Below are 15,258 nucleotides of genomic sequence, written 5' to 3' on the forward strand. Positions count from 1 at the left end.
TTCCTACCAATATTTGCAGACTAAACTAAGCAGTTTGTCAGGACTCCAGTAGCTTAAAGAGTAAAGGTATTCCATCATAGGTCAATGGAAAGAGTTGGGGAGGATTGGGCATCCATTTGACCCATACCAGAGCCCAGAGTTTTTATCTTTTTTACACTTTTCTGTTTTTTTCCTGTCTTGGAAGGGATAGGACATGGTCCTTTTGTCATGGGGCGCAGAGCACCCCAGAATTTCTCTGGGGCACACCGAGGAATCTTCTCCTTGAGAAACTAAACCAGAGGACAGATAACACCTAGAGGAACCAAATCGGACTGAGCTAGCTTGGGATTCCTACCCTTCATTCTGGTCTCCCTTATCCTGGGGAGATAAGTTTGGGTGTGGCTTCGGCCTTTGTGTTCTGAGGAGGGATCCATAGCCACCCCTCACCCAATTCCTTTAGTCACTACTAGTGGGGGATGGTCCTCCACTGCTCACCCAATTCCCCCAGCTACCACCAGTGGGGGATGGTCCTCTCTCACTAAAGGAACTTTTCACGGGCAGATGGTCCACCCCCATCAGTCCTCTATAAAAGTACCTTCCGGTCTCCTGTTCAAGGAGATTTGGTACCTCTGAGCCATGTGCTTTATGCCAAATCTCCCCATGAAAAGTCTAAGGATTTCTTTCATGGTTTCCCTCCCCCCACCCTTCCCTTCCCTTGCTCCTAAATAAACTATCACCTTGTTCTAACTACGTTTTGTGTGCAAGAGGGTGTAATTCTTTAAAGAGGAATTCCCAAGAACCCCAACCCCAACCCGTACCCCATTTCCCCCATATCACTTTGAACTACAGCAAGCTCTGCTGGGGTCAGTGTTAATTTGGGGCCAGGTCCAGGGGAGATAATGGAAGATAGACTAATAGGGAGTGGGGTTTTCTGAGCAGCCTGCTTGGCATGCAGGTCAGTAAGGGCATTAACCCAGTCATGGGGAGAATCTTCATGGGAGTGTCCTGGCATTTTAACAATCACTGCTGCTAGCAATAAAAGGGAGTCAAGCAATTTCTAGATAACTAGGACTGCCAGAGGACATCAGGAACCCTTTATATTTCCATAACTGCCCGAAATTCCCAACACATACTTGCTATCCATATAAAAATATTCACTAGTTTTACTTTTACTAATTCACAAGCTTGAGTTAGGGCTTCAAATTCAGCTTGTGCTGAAGAGCCAAAGGAAAGGGGTCAATAACCTCTTCTGTGGTGGTGATAGCATACCCACGCATCATTTGAGATAGGAACCATCAATGTACCAGGAATAATCTGGGTTTTCTATCTCAGTTTTGGATAGTAGAGAGATCTCTAATCCTTCAAGACAGAGACTATTGGCTAATATCAGATGTCCTAAAAACTTAAAACCTGAGAACAAGATACTTTATGGCATGGGGTGAGAAAAATGGAGTAAGCTTTTGAAAATTGGAGAGCCAGGGAGCAAAGGAGTAACTCATCCACATACTGAAGAGGGTGGAGCCTATAGGAAACATAATGTCAGCAAGGTCTGCTTTTAAATTTGTGAAAAGTAGGAGGGATTCTCAGAAGCAGAACAGTCCAAGTATACTGCAGGCCTTCCCAGGTAAAGGTAAAGTAAAAAAGTAAAAACTGGCAATTCACACCAAAGGACCCACTGAAAAAGGCACTAGAGAAATCAAAGGTGAAAACAGTGGAATCATGGAGAATTATATTCAGGAGAGTATAGGCATTAGGGACTACAGATGTTCTAGGAATCACAAGAACATTCACTGCTCAGGTCTTGAACAAGCAGTCACATGAGCTCAAGAAAGAGGAATTGCAGGGAGCTAAAAGACGCAAGGATAGGTAGTCCTTAATAAGAAGCCTAATACTCCTAATTGCCTCTGGAAAGGGGATAGAGTGAGATTCAAGGAAGAAGTTTAGAGGAATCCAGCTGAATCTGGATTGGAGAGACATTAAGAACCTTTCCAACTTCAGATTTAAATGCCCAGGGGTAGGATAGGAGGATGGGACTTCTTTCAGGGGTGGGGAAAAGCAGATTAAACTGGAGTTGTCAGGGGGTATTGGGAAAGGTAGAGAGCTTTTCAGAAAGAGGGAGAGCTAGATATCATTATGGGGAGAGAATTAAATAGAATTCTGTATATCCGGTGAAAGTCATGGCCTAGAAGGTGGGGAGGCGCATGATTTCATATTTTTCATTAGAAATTAATTGTAACTGTAATCTTATCTTTCAGCAAAAATAATAGACAATACTTCATTAAGGTTGCCTCTGATAATTCATACTTTTTGCCTAAAAATACCATTAATATAGTTAGGACAACATTTAAAAGGTAGATGAATGCAATGGAAGTTTGTAATCCTGGCAATGAAATAGAATATTAAGGGAAAGAAAAAGGTTCAAACAGCATAAATGTTTTTAACAAAAACACCAGATAGTAAAATAAATTACAGTTGAACATCCTATTTTGAAATAAAACTTACTCCAACATTAAAAGTTATTACATACACAAAACCATCATAATATTTGAATTGCTAGGGGTATGAAAACATGAAATACCTGTGAAGCTTGAAGAAAGAAAACAGTAAAATTTTAGCAAAGTTAACACAAAGTTATTAATTATCACACCATTATTAATGTGTGCAAAGGTAGGGTGGAGCATGCTCACCAAGGGGGTAAGAATTTATCAAAACAGGGATTGCCGTGGGGAGGAAGGAAAAGCCAGTGCTCTGGTTTGTTAGGCTCATGGTGGGGAGTCACTTTAGGGGTATTGGGTGAATTTATGAATGAAAGCTTACCTCCCAGGATTGTGAGGATAGAGCAAAATGTTATTGGGGTTTAGTATAATGTTTTGTTTGGGGGGGAAAGCCAGGAGAGAGGTCCCTGAATTTTATCTCATTAGAAGAGTGCATGGTGCGGAGTTGTGGCTCTCTGGGATGCTTTTCTCCCTCAGTAGGAGATGAGTAGGCATTTGTGTGTGTGTGTGTGGGGGGGGTAGTCCTGGTCCGGTGGGGTCATCCCCCACTGGTGGTGGCTGAGGGAATTGGGGTGAGGGGCAGCTCCAAATCCCTCAGGTCATCTCTCTCTCTCCCCCTCACACCACAGGGACAGCAGCCACACCTAATCTTGTCTTCCCTCAGGGTGGGGGAGACTGGAGTGAAGGGTAGTGGTCCTGGAGTTACTCAGTGTGTCTGTCCTTTGGTTTGGTTTCCTGGGGAGGGTCTTCTTTTAATTTGCCCCAGGGAACTTCTCTGGTAAACTAGGCCCATTAAAAACAAAACAAAAGGGTTTGCTTGGGAGAGGTGGGGGAGGCTCCTGGGTCCTTCAAGAGTCTGGGATTAACAAAAATCATTTAGCACCAGGCAATTCATTTGTTTGGGAAAGAGGAGTGGGAATTCAGTGTCTTTTCTTAGAAAAGAGAAAGTATTCTTTTACATTAATTGCCTTTATTCTGAGTTATCAGATCTGAGCAAACAAGGTGCCAATTATCCATGGGGAGAGAGGACTCAGTTTCCCCTGCAATGTATTCCATGAGGCTTGGCAACTTTTGTTCTGTTATGGTAACCCTCAAGATCATCCTAGGTGGCATGATAAATACAATGTTGAATTTGACAATGGCATCTGGTACTAATGGTATTAGATTCTTTATGATTCTTAATTGCCTTATATTAAAATAGAAGGGTATAGGAATATAACTTTATGGACTCCAAGGTGCCAGGTGGTTAAAGTCCATAAGTGCCAGGTGTGCCAACCAAGGTGCCATGTGGTTTGAGTCGATAGGTACCAGGCATGCCAACCAGGGAGCCAAGCAGTGTGCCAGGCAGTTGGAGTCCATAAGCACCGGGTGTGCCAAGCAATGTGCCAGGAAATGCCAAGCAGTATGCCAGGCGGGGGTGGTCCCCAAGAATTCAAAGGGTTCATTAAAGATGAGGAATGCCACCTCTAGTGATATTGAAAAGGAAGAAAGTACACCTCCCCCAAAATTCCCAAAGACAGCCCTTTGGGAGACAAATAGAAATCTGGGATAAACTTGAGAAGTATAGAGGAAAATGCAAGAAGCAAATGATAAAGTATTGTTGCCTAATATGGGCTGGGGTTCCCCTCAAGGGAGGTTCACTCCTTTGGCCTAAATTTGGGTCTAATGAAAATCAGGTATGCCAAGCCTTAAATGTATATGTGAATAGTAAAACACCCCCAAATCAAGAAGATTTGGATATCCTTACTTGGGAAGGGAAACAGTTCTCAATAATAGAAATGAAAAGCATGTTTCTCAGATATTTCTTGCTCCTCTGTCTCTGTTTCTTTACTCCAACAGAAGGGACTTCTGGCCCAGACTCCTCCTCTCGAGCTTCCAGCTCACCAATTTAAGCCTGGAAACTGGGTATTGATAAGAGCCTGGAAGAGCAACAACCTGATTGGGAAGGGCTGTTCCTGGTTTTACTTTTCACTGACATTGTGTAGCAAAACTGGACTCACTACTCTCTACTCTCAAGTAAGGCACCTTTTCCAGAAGGAAAACCAGAGACAAAACATGAGCAGTGGACTGTAAATAAGGAATCTGATCGACTGAGGGTGAAGTTTAAAAAGACTTTAATGTACAATATACCAAGCTTGGTACAAAAAGGGGGAAGGGAGGTAACATTTTGGGGTAGTGGGAGCTGCTCAGGCAAACAAGTAGTGGAGGAGCAAAAAAGATGTGGTATATGGACATCTGAAGGAGGAACTGATCCCATAGGAAGAATAGGAATATTCTTTGAAAATCCCATGGATCCTACATCCCCCTAACCTTTTAAGACTCCAGAAATAACCTCTCTAAATCCAGAAGGGAAATTAGGAAACCCTGAAACTCCTGAGTTACAGGCCAGTGAAGTTAAGGATGTGAGACAGGCAGCAGAGATAGAGACTGGGTTTGTAGCTTCAGATGCTCGGATGGAATGGGTCAGTGCTTTGGGAAGGTCAGCTGCCCATACTCTAAGTCCACATTTTAGCCTGGAGGGGTTCTGGTGCCTCCTTCAATTACACCAGAACGGGTTGGCAAAGGGTGAGAGTTGCAGAGATTTGTAGCTACTCTTCCCTGTAATAAAAAGGACAGCAGAAAAGATCATACCCACTTTTGTTGGAGTCTCAGGAAACCATCCTGCCTGTCTCTCCAGATGGGTGAGAGGTTTTCTGGTCTTGGGTAATATGAGTTGTGTCCAAACATGGGAAGTAACTGAGAACAACTCCGTAGATTTTTCATTCCTGATCCTCCGCCAAGCCAACCTATGGTGGTATTGTGGTGGAAGATCAACCTTACCCCCTAACTGGGCTAGGACTTCTGGGCTGCTGTGGCTCGCCACCCCCTTTACCATGGCATTTGAGCATTTCTCCAAATCTGAGTCTAAATCAAGAAAGTAACACAGCCCAGAGGGGCAAAATGGGTCATCTGACACTGTAATCTGCCTAGATAGTATAGGATTCACAGATTTAGATCAAAAGGCAGAAGAGATATTCAATAAATGGAATGAGAGGAGCCAAACAGTCAAAAATAAAGAGGAGGGATTGTGAGAAAATGGATAGTTGTCTCCTCTCAATGTGGATATAATAGTCAGTCATACTCCTCCTGACCTGTTTGTAGGATAAAGGTCTCAGATCCCCTCCTCCCCCTCAGGTTAGCAAGGTCACATGGTTCAAGGAGCCCTGGTCTCAAGAAGGTCCACTCCAGAGTTGTGTCCATATAAGGAAGTATAAGGTCCACTCCTGAGTTATGCCCATACAGATGTCATGGGGCGCAGAGCACCCCAGAATTTCTCTGGGGCACACCGAGGAATCTTCTCCTTGAGAAACTAAACCAGAGGACAGATAAGGCCTAGAGGAACCAAATCAGACTGAGCTAGCTTGGGATTCCTACCCTTCATTCCGGTCTCCCTTATCCTGGGGAGATAAGTTTGGGTGTGGCTTCGGCCTTTGTGTTCTGAAGAGGGATCCGTAGCCACCCCTCACCCAATTCCTCTAGTCACTACCAGTGGGGGATGGTCCTCCACTGCTCACCCAATTCCCCAGCTACCACCAGTGGGGGATGGTCCTCTCTCACTAAAGGAACTTTCCACAGGCAGATGGTCCACCCCCATCAGTCATCTATAAAAGTACCTTCCGGTCTCCTGTTCGAGGAGATTTGGTACCTCTGAGCCATGTGCTTTATGCCAAATCTCCCCATGAAAAGTCTGAGGATTTCTTTCATGGTTTCCCTCCCCCCACCCTTCCCTTCCCTTGCTCCTAAATAAACTATCACCTTGTTCTAACTAAGTTTTGTGTGCAAGAGGGTGTAATTCTTTAAAGAGGAATTCCCAAGAACCCCTCCCACCAACCCGTACCCCATTTCCCACTATATCATCTGGCGCCCGAACGTTGTAGGGACGTGGGATTTTCCTCTTTCCTCTTAGCACACAAAACTGGGGGGTGGGAACCTCCCTTCTGGGTTTCCTTTCTCCCTCTCCCGCCTGACTCAACCTCCCGTTTGAGTCACAGAGAGGTAGAGAGAGGGTCAGCTTTCGCACGCGACAGTGGAGGGCAGCCTGAGTCTCCCTCCCTCGCTGAAAGCTCAAACAGACGTCTGGACCACGCTTGGCACAGAACCTGGAGGTAAGGCCCTACCTTCTGGGTTTCTCTTCTCCCTCTCCCACCGGACTCAACCTCCCGTTTGAGTCACAGAGAGGTAGAGACGGTCGGTGTCTGCAGGACAGCAGAGAGCAACCTGGGACTCCTAGATGTCCGAACCACTCTCGGACCCTCAGACTACACGTTTCTGGGTAAGAACATTTATGCTTATGTGTCTATCCCTTACCAGCTCTCTGCTCTTGGTTCAGACTATTCTCCTTAGACAGTAGTTATGGGACAGAAAGGGAGTGTTCCGAAAAATTCACCTCTGGGGTGCATCCTAAGAGATTGGACTAGACTGGAACTTAAAAACCTAAGAAAGAGATGTATGATACATTTTTGTAACAATTTATGGCCACATTATCCTCTAGGAAGTGAAGGAAATTGGCCTGTACACGGCACCCTTAATTATAATACCATCTTGCAATTGGACAAGTTTTGCAAGCGTGAAGGGAGATGGACAGAGATTCCATACATATCGGCTTTTATGAGTTTGAGCCAGAAGTCAAAGGGAAAGGATGAGGTCCCCTTGCCGGTTGAGAATCACCACAAGCCCAAGCAATTCGCTAACTCTTGGGGCACCTATTCTGAGACCTCAGCCTCCCCTCCTCCTCAAACTCATTCCCTACCTGTTTCTCGTTCCACTCCTTCTTCGCCTGCTTCCATACCTATGGGTCAACCACAGTCATATCACTCTATGACTGAGACCTCTCCTTGCCCACCGGCTGATCTCAGAACCAATTCCCTGTGCCACACGGGGAGTGGATATCAGTCTCCTTCTATCCTGCTCTACCCCATTTACAATCGGGGGGAACTCCAATATGTTCCCATTTCTCCTGTTTTTTCCATTCAGCCAACCCCATCTGCTTTACCTAATCTGCAGTTACCTACGGCTATCTCCCTTTCCCCATCTCCACCCATGCTGCAGCCAAAGACTGTTTCCCCTCCCCCACCTACTCCACAGCCAAAGGCTGTCACCCCTCCCCCACTGGGCCCTGCGCCCAATCCTCTGTCTCCACCTGAGCTATCTCCCCAACCCAGGTCCTTACCAGCGTCTCCCACTACTTCCCTGCTTCCATTAAGGGAATTTCCCATTGGGAAGGGCACAACAGTAAGGCATGCCCCTTTTTCTATAAGCAGGTTATCTCAGATTAAAGAGAAATTGGGGAGCTACTCAGAGAACCCCACAAAGTTCATAGATGGCTTTAAGTCTGTGACACTGGAGTTTGACCTTTCCTGGACTGATTTGCAAATTATTCTTGCCAGCTGTTGTACCCCTGATGAGAAAAAACAGATTTGGGACCTGGCGGTACAAGTTGGGGATGAACACTCGCAGGTTGGAAATTGGGTTGGGGTCCCTGGTTTTACAGCTGTCCCGGTCATAGAACCGAGATGGAACTATGATAACAGGGAAGACAGAGCTCGTAGAAATCACATGATCACCTGCCTAGTTGAGGGAATGAGAAGGGGGGTTAAGAAACAGGTCAATTATGGAAAGGTGAGGGAGATAACACAGGGGTCTGATGAAAATCCTGCTGTCTTCATGAGCCGCTTAGCAGACTCTCTGAAGAAATATACTAACCTAGACCCCCAAAGAGATGTAGGAATTACTGTCCTCAATATTCATTTTATCAGCCAGTCTGCTCCTGACATTAGGAGAGAGCTCCAGAAGTTAGACTGGAGTTCCCAGATCCCATCCTCACAACTCCTTGACATTGCTTTTAAGATTTTTAATAACAGGGACCTTGCAGTAGCCAAAGAGAGAGAAAAGATGGCTCGTGCCCACTCCATAGACCAAGCTCATATAATAGCAGCAGCCATCACCACATCTGCTACCAGCAGAACTCTGGCTGGCCGAGATTCTGGCAGCTGCAGTAAACCGGGACACAGAAGTGGGGGACGCCGCACGAAGGTGAGGTCAGCTCTCCTACCTCTTTGTCCCCAGGGCAGCACCCAAGAGATCGGCTCTGCAGCTTGCTCTCCTGACCAGCATCGTGTCGGGCCTATGGCCAAGCTGGACATAGGAGGCAAGCCTAGGAATGGTTTTGGGGTGACCTCTGTCTTACTCTCTGGTTCAGGTCCTAGCATGCAATCAAGGCACAAAGTAGGGATGGGATAAAAGGGACCCTTAATGTAGACAGACACTGCCTATCACAGAATTAGGCTTGAACTCCCTCCTGTAAAGCAGGCCACACCCTGTCCTGCAAAAAGGTCCCACTTGACTCCTGATCTGATAAAGTCCCTTTTCCCTTTTGCTCTGGTCAGTTTTAATTTTTTTGTTTAAGTCTGTTCCATCTAGGCTCAAGGATTCATGACACTGTGCCTACGTGTTGCCTCTGGACTCTCTGGGCCCCTCACAACTCCGAGCATTCCAGGCCTTCTCCACTTCTCTCCCCTCCCCCTCCCTTGCGCCGTGATTTCTTCGACCCCCGGTCAGCATGAAGCAGTTTCAGAAGAATCTTCGTCCCCTTTCCTTATATATAGAGAAGTGGGGAATGTCATGGGGCGCAGAGCACCCCAGAATTTCTCTGGGGCACACCGAGGAATCTTCTTGAGAAACTAAACCAGAGGACAGATAAGGCCTAGAGGAACCAAATCAGACTGAGCTAGCTTGGGATTCCTACCCTTCATTCCGGTCTCCCTTATCCTGGGGAGATAAGTTTGGGTGTGGCTTCGGCCTTTGTGTTCTGAAGAGGGATCCGTAGCCACCCCTCACCCAATTCCTCTAGTCACTACCAGTGGGGGATGGTCCTCCACTGCTCACCCAATTCCCCAGCTACCACCAGTGGGGGATGGTCCTCTCTCACTAAAGGAACTTTCCACAGGCAGATGGTCCACCCCCATCAGTCCTCTATAAAAGTACCTTCCGGTCTCCTGTTCGAGGAGATTTGGTACCTCTGAGCCATGTGCTTTATGCCAAATCTCCCCATGAAAAGTCTAAGGATTTCTTTCATGGTTTCCCTCCCCCCACCCTTCCCTTCCCTTGCTCCTAAATAAACTATCACCTTGTTCTAACTAAGTTTTGTGTGCAAGAGGGTGTAATTCTTTAAAGAGGAATTCCCAAGAACCCCAACCCCAACCTGTACCCCATTTTCCCACTATATCACAGAGAAGAGGGGTGGGAATACTGTGTTCAGATTAGCTTTTGTGCGTAGATTGTAACCCCACCAGTGATGAAAAAGGGGTGGGTCCATTTGCATTAGGGACTAAGGTATAAAACAGGGCCTACGAGCCCCCTTTCTGGGCACCCACTAGCTGCACACTAGGGTGCCTCCTTCTCATGAGAAGAAAATAAAGCCTTTGTCACTTCGCTGCTGAGTTCCTGAGAATTATTGAGAAGATGGATTTTTCCCTCAAAAATAGTAACTGCTTAACAGAGTTATTGAGAAAAGCTATGAAATAGCACCACTGCTAAATGGAACCTCCAGTTTTCAGAATTTTAAAATTTGTTCTTGCTATTAATACCTAGAAGCCAAATTATTTTTCCCAGAGTTAAACACTTATTATACCTAGATAGGGAGTATCCCAGAAGGAGAACTTGAACCCAGACTTTGAGATCACTTCTTTGTGAATTCACAGTAGTACTGAATTTTTTTTTTTTGGCCAGGCAATGGGGGTTAAGTGATTTGCCCGGGGTCACACAGCTAATAAGTATCAAGTGTTTTGAGGCCAGATTTGAACTCAGGTCCTCCTGAATCCAGGGCCAGCACTTTATCCACTGTACCACCTAGATGCCCCCAGTACTGCGTTTCTAAGCAGTTTCAAGTATTTGACATTCTTTTAACAGTTGCATCTATAACAATTTATAGCCCAAAGAATACTCCATAATTATCAAATATCCACATTACAGATTGATAAACTGAAGTAACTTGCTTTAAGATAATGCAATTAACAAATTTCCAGATCCAAATTTTTTAAACAATTTATCTTAATGCAAATCTCAAAATAAACCATGATGTTAAACCCCACACATCTTATTAGAAGACATATTTCACTTAAAATAGGACTAATAAATACAGTTACAACAGGAACTATTCACAAATAGTAAATTCTCAATTTATCTGAAGCCCATCTATTAGCATTTCAATATCAGACATCATTATCAATAAACTCATTTTTACCTGGTGATAAACACTGGTGACTTGAGAAGCCAAATAGTTCCCCAAATTTAAAAAAAACCTGATTAACCTTGGTTTGGGGATTCATAAAATCTGGATTTAAACTAATATTGAAGATCAATTCTCAACTAAAGTTTAAACAAATTTCTTAAAAACAGCTAAAAGTTAAATAAAGCTATAGTCTAACTGCCTCTATGTAAATTACCTTTCTGACAATTCTACTTTGAGTGGTAAAGAGGATTGCTAACAGAGTGCAAGATAAAGCTTGAATAGCAAGGGAGACACATACACATATAGAAGATTTTAACACAAATAGCATTCTACAAGGACAGACACAAAAACAATAATGGTAAATATTCTTGAGATAATTTAGCATGCACAAATTAAGTTCTCTTCTATCCTCAAAGACCTATTAATTTGAGACAGATCAATTGGTCTTTTTTTTTTTTTAAATTAGACCTTTTTCTGAGGGACAAAATGTCCTGTCAAAAATCCTATTTTTCCTCCATCTTTTTTTTTTTTTTAAAAAGGAAGGAGGGTTCAGATTCAGATTCTCACTTAATTGATTCAAAATGCCATTGAAAAAGGAGAAAGAACAAAGCAAAGTCCCACTCAGGGCCTTTAGCTGGCAGAATCAAGACCAAACTCAAAAAGGAGTGACCCCATTGTGGCCATCAGTGTTGTGGGTCAGACTTGAATTTTGCTTGCACTTGCAATCATGTGGTACATGATTTGAAAACAAAACCTGGCAGCTGTCCTTTCCAGGACCTGTCGGAGTGGCCACATATGGTCCATAAAAACTTGCAGCCATCCCCTTTTGGGGGACCTGTCAGAACAGACCCATTACAAAGTCATCCATGGATATGTCATGGGGCTCAGAGCACCCCAGAATTTCTCTGGGGCACACCGAGGAATCTTCTCCTTGAGAAACTAAACCAGAGGACAGATAACGCCTAGAGGAACCAAATCGGACTGAGCTAGCTTGGGATTCCTACCCTTCATTCTGGTCTCCCTTATCCTGGGGAGATAAGTTTGGGTGTGGCTTCGGCCTTTGTGTTCTGAAGAGGGATCTGTAGCCACCCCTCACCCAATTCCTTTAGTCACTACCAGTGGGGGATGGTCCTCCACTCCTCACCCAATTCCCCCAGCTACCACCAGGGGGGATGGTCCTCTCTCACTAAAGGAACTTTTCACGGGCAGATGGGCCACCCCCATCAGTCCCCTATAAAAGTACCTTCCGGTCTCCTGTTCGGGGAGATTTGGTACCTCTGAGCCATGTGCTTTATGCCAAATCTCCCCATGAAAAGTCTAAGGATTTCTTTCATGGTTTCCCTCCCCCCACCCTTCCCTTCCCTTGGCCCTAAATAAACTATCACCTTGTTCTAACTAAGTTTTGTGTGCAAGAGGGTGTAATTCTTTAAAGAGGAATTCCTAAGAACCCCAACCCGTACCCCATTCCCCACCATAACAGATATAACCAGACCACCGACCAAAGGGCTTTTTAGGAACTCAAGCAAAAAGGATGGGAGTTCTAATTTTGAGAGACCCTTACCGAGGCCAGGCCTCTGAATTTGAGTCCAGACTGGAACACAAAAGATTCCTGCAGGCGCTGAGTATCCCCAGGGTCTGCAGGTCAAAAATGCTGGCTGGCTGGACACAGAGTCTTCAAATCCTGGAAAGAGCCCCCATATGTTAACCTGGAAATTAAGGAAACAATCAAAATAGGAGACATAAGGTCTTTAATCAGGGCAGAGGAACTATAGCTCTTGGTATGTGGTATTGCAAAGTTTGGAAGCTAGGAATACCCAAAGATGGAAAACAAGGACAGACTTTTTATGAGGAAACAGAACAGAGGGAGCTATGAAACTACCCTTGGGAAAGGTAAGTTTCTCACAGAGGGAAACTATTTAATGTAAATGAATCTTTTTACATAATAATCTAAAGTCCAGGAAGTAAGCTTGGGAATCTTTGGGAGGGGATAATTTGCTTGGGGGAGATCCATAAGTGTTCAAGAGTCTGGAAATGACAAAGACTGGTCAACCCAAGGCAATTAATTTGTCTGGGGAAAAGGGGACTAGGTGGGGAATCAGTTCTCAGTAAATTTTGCAGTTCTCAGATAGGAAGCCAAGGGGCAGCTTGGTGGTGGAGTTGATAAAGCACTGGCCCTGGATTCAGGAGGACCTGAATTCAAATCCAGCCTCAGACACTTGACACTTACTAGCTGTGTCACCCTGGGCAAGTCACTTAACCCTCATTGCCCCACAAAAAAAAATTAATTAATTAATTAAACTAAGGTGGGAAGCCAAGGATTGACAAGGTCTTCTACACCTTTCTAATTCAAGGAAACTGTTTTAAAAGAAAGCTATATAGATATAGATATAGATATAGAGTTACATAGATAGATATGGATATTGCTATAGAACAGATTGCTATGAAAGAGAAATAGCTGTTGCTATACAAACATTTGTATGATTTACATATTTATATAGATACAAAATTATTTATATAATATATATACATATCTTTGAATAGATATGTGGATATGGATTATGGATATATATGTATATGCCTATGGGCACATGTACATAATATCCATACACACATGCAGACACACATATATTTATATACATGGATTTATTCTTATATCTATATATATGGATAAAATAGATATACCTATATATGTGTATGAGCAAAAGCTCTTTGGTCGGGGGTCTGGTTATATCCATGGATGATTTTGTAAAGGGTCCATTCTGACAGGTCCCCCAAAAGGGGATGGCTGCAGGTTTTTATGGACCATATGTGGCCACTCCGACAGGTCCTGGAAAGGACAGCTGCCAGGTTTTGTTTTCAAATCATGTACCACATGATTGCAAGTGCAAGCAGAATTCAAGTCTGACCCACAACACTGATGGCCACAGTGGGGTCACTCCTTTTTGAGTTTGGTCTTGATTCTGCCATATATGTATAGCTATACATATATATGTATATATCTATGCCTCTATAATATATCTATGTCTAGCTTTGAAAATCAGTATTTTTATTTTCATCTACAGCTTTATCTCTATCTCTATGTTGCAGCACTTGCATTTAATGTGTGTGTGTGTGTGTGTGTGTGTGTGTGTGTGTATGCAGACGTGTTTTGTGATTTCCAGGGGCCAAGTATAAGGAGCTTCATAAAAGGCAAGGAACAGAAAACTGTGTTTACATATTATCATGACTTACATTGTTATAAGTTGAAAATGATGAATATGCATTTATTAATGGTTTGCTCTGTGTGAGGTATTGTGCTGGGAATACAAATAAGCAAAATACCAGTAACTACCCTCAAGGAGGTGATATTCTAACCGAAGAATACCACAAATTAAAAGGAGATTGGAAAATTCCCCAAGTGATAAGGTAGAGGAAACTAATGAGCAAGAACAATGCTTTTTGGTTTCTGCTCACTGGGGAAGAGTTTGTGGGTTGACAATATCTGCCTCATCTTTCCCTGTGTAAAAGGGGGAAGGTAGACCAACATGATTGTTTTAGTTCTTGATTTTGAAATAGTACATGAACCTCATTTTTGTGAGGAAGATTTTCATTAAGCTGGAACATTAGTGACAGATCATGTTTCCTAGGTGACCAGAGAAGCACCAAAAGGAAGGACATTACAAAAGAATTATCTTTGGTCTGGAGCTACTACCTCCCTAGAACAGAGGTACATTATAGGAATATATGCACTTTCTGCCAAACAATGAGAAATCTTCAAACTTTGTTTTTTGCCCTGTTGGTGAAGGTGATAGATGGGATAAAGGTTTTTGTTTTTCATGATGTTCTGTAGGGTAAGAGGTCAAATGAAGGGACCTACAAATGGGAGAAAACAAGCACAACAAAAACTAAGTCATTCCTTCCATGTAGGGAGCAACTAGACCTGCAGAGAGAAGCATAAAACTAGAGCTGGCACCAGAGTTTCTAACTGGGAAAGAAATCACTCAAGGAGAAACTCAGCCAAAGAAAACCTCATGTCTGACACTAAAAATGGCTCTGCTTATCTTTAGGCTAATTACATGTCCCACCATTGATTCATATTGGGTATGTGACCCTAGGAAAGTCACTTAACTTTCCATTGTTTTAGGCAATTCTAAGACAATAAGAGAGAAAAAATGGTGTTTATTTGCATTGGTGGGGGTATTTTCCTATATGGGAGTTTTTTTATATCAATCAAATAATAGGTCTCTTTCTCACTGTTTTTAGGATAAGTGAGTATTTGCACAAAGATTGTCCTCTCCCTTCCCCTTTATTCTGTAATATTGTGCCAGGAATAAAAAAAAACAGAAGAAAAATGGACAATATTTATAAAGATTTCTGTTACAAACTATTTTTTTTGTGTCTATGACAGTGTGACAACTGCATGTGAATTCTGATATGCTTCATTAAGAAGCAGAAAAGGCATTAAAGATAACAAATATGGGAAAAACTGTTGAGTTAGACTAAACATAATGGGGGGGTGTTGTTAGAGGATTCACA

This window comes from Dromiciops gliroides, chromosome 1, assembly GCF_019393635.1.
Source record: "Dromiciops gliroides isolate mDroGli1 chromosome 1, mDroGli1.pri, whole genome shotgun sequence".
In the NCBI taxonomy this organism is placed as follows: Eukaryota; Metazoa; Chordata; class Mammalia; order Microbiotheria; family Microbiotheriidae; genus Dromiciops; species Dromiciops gliroides.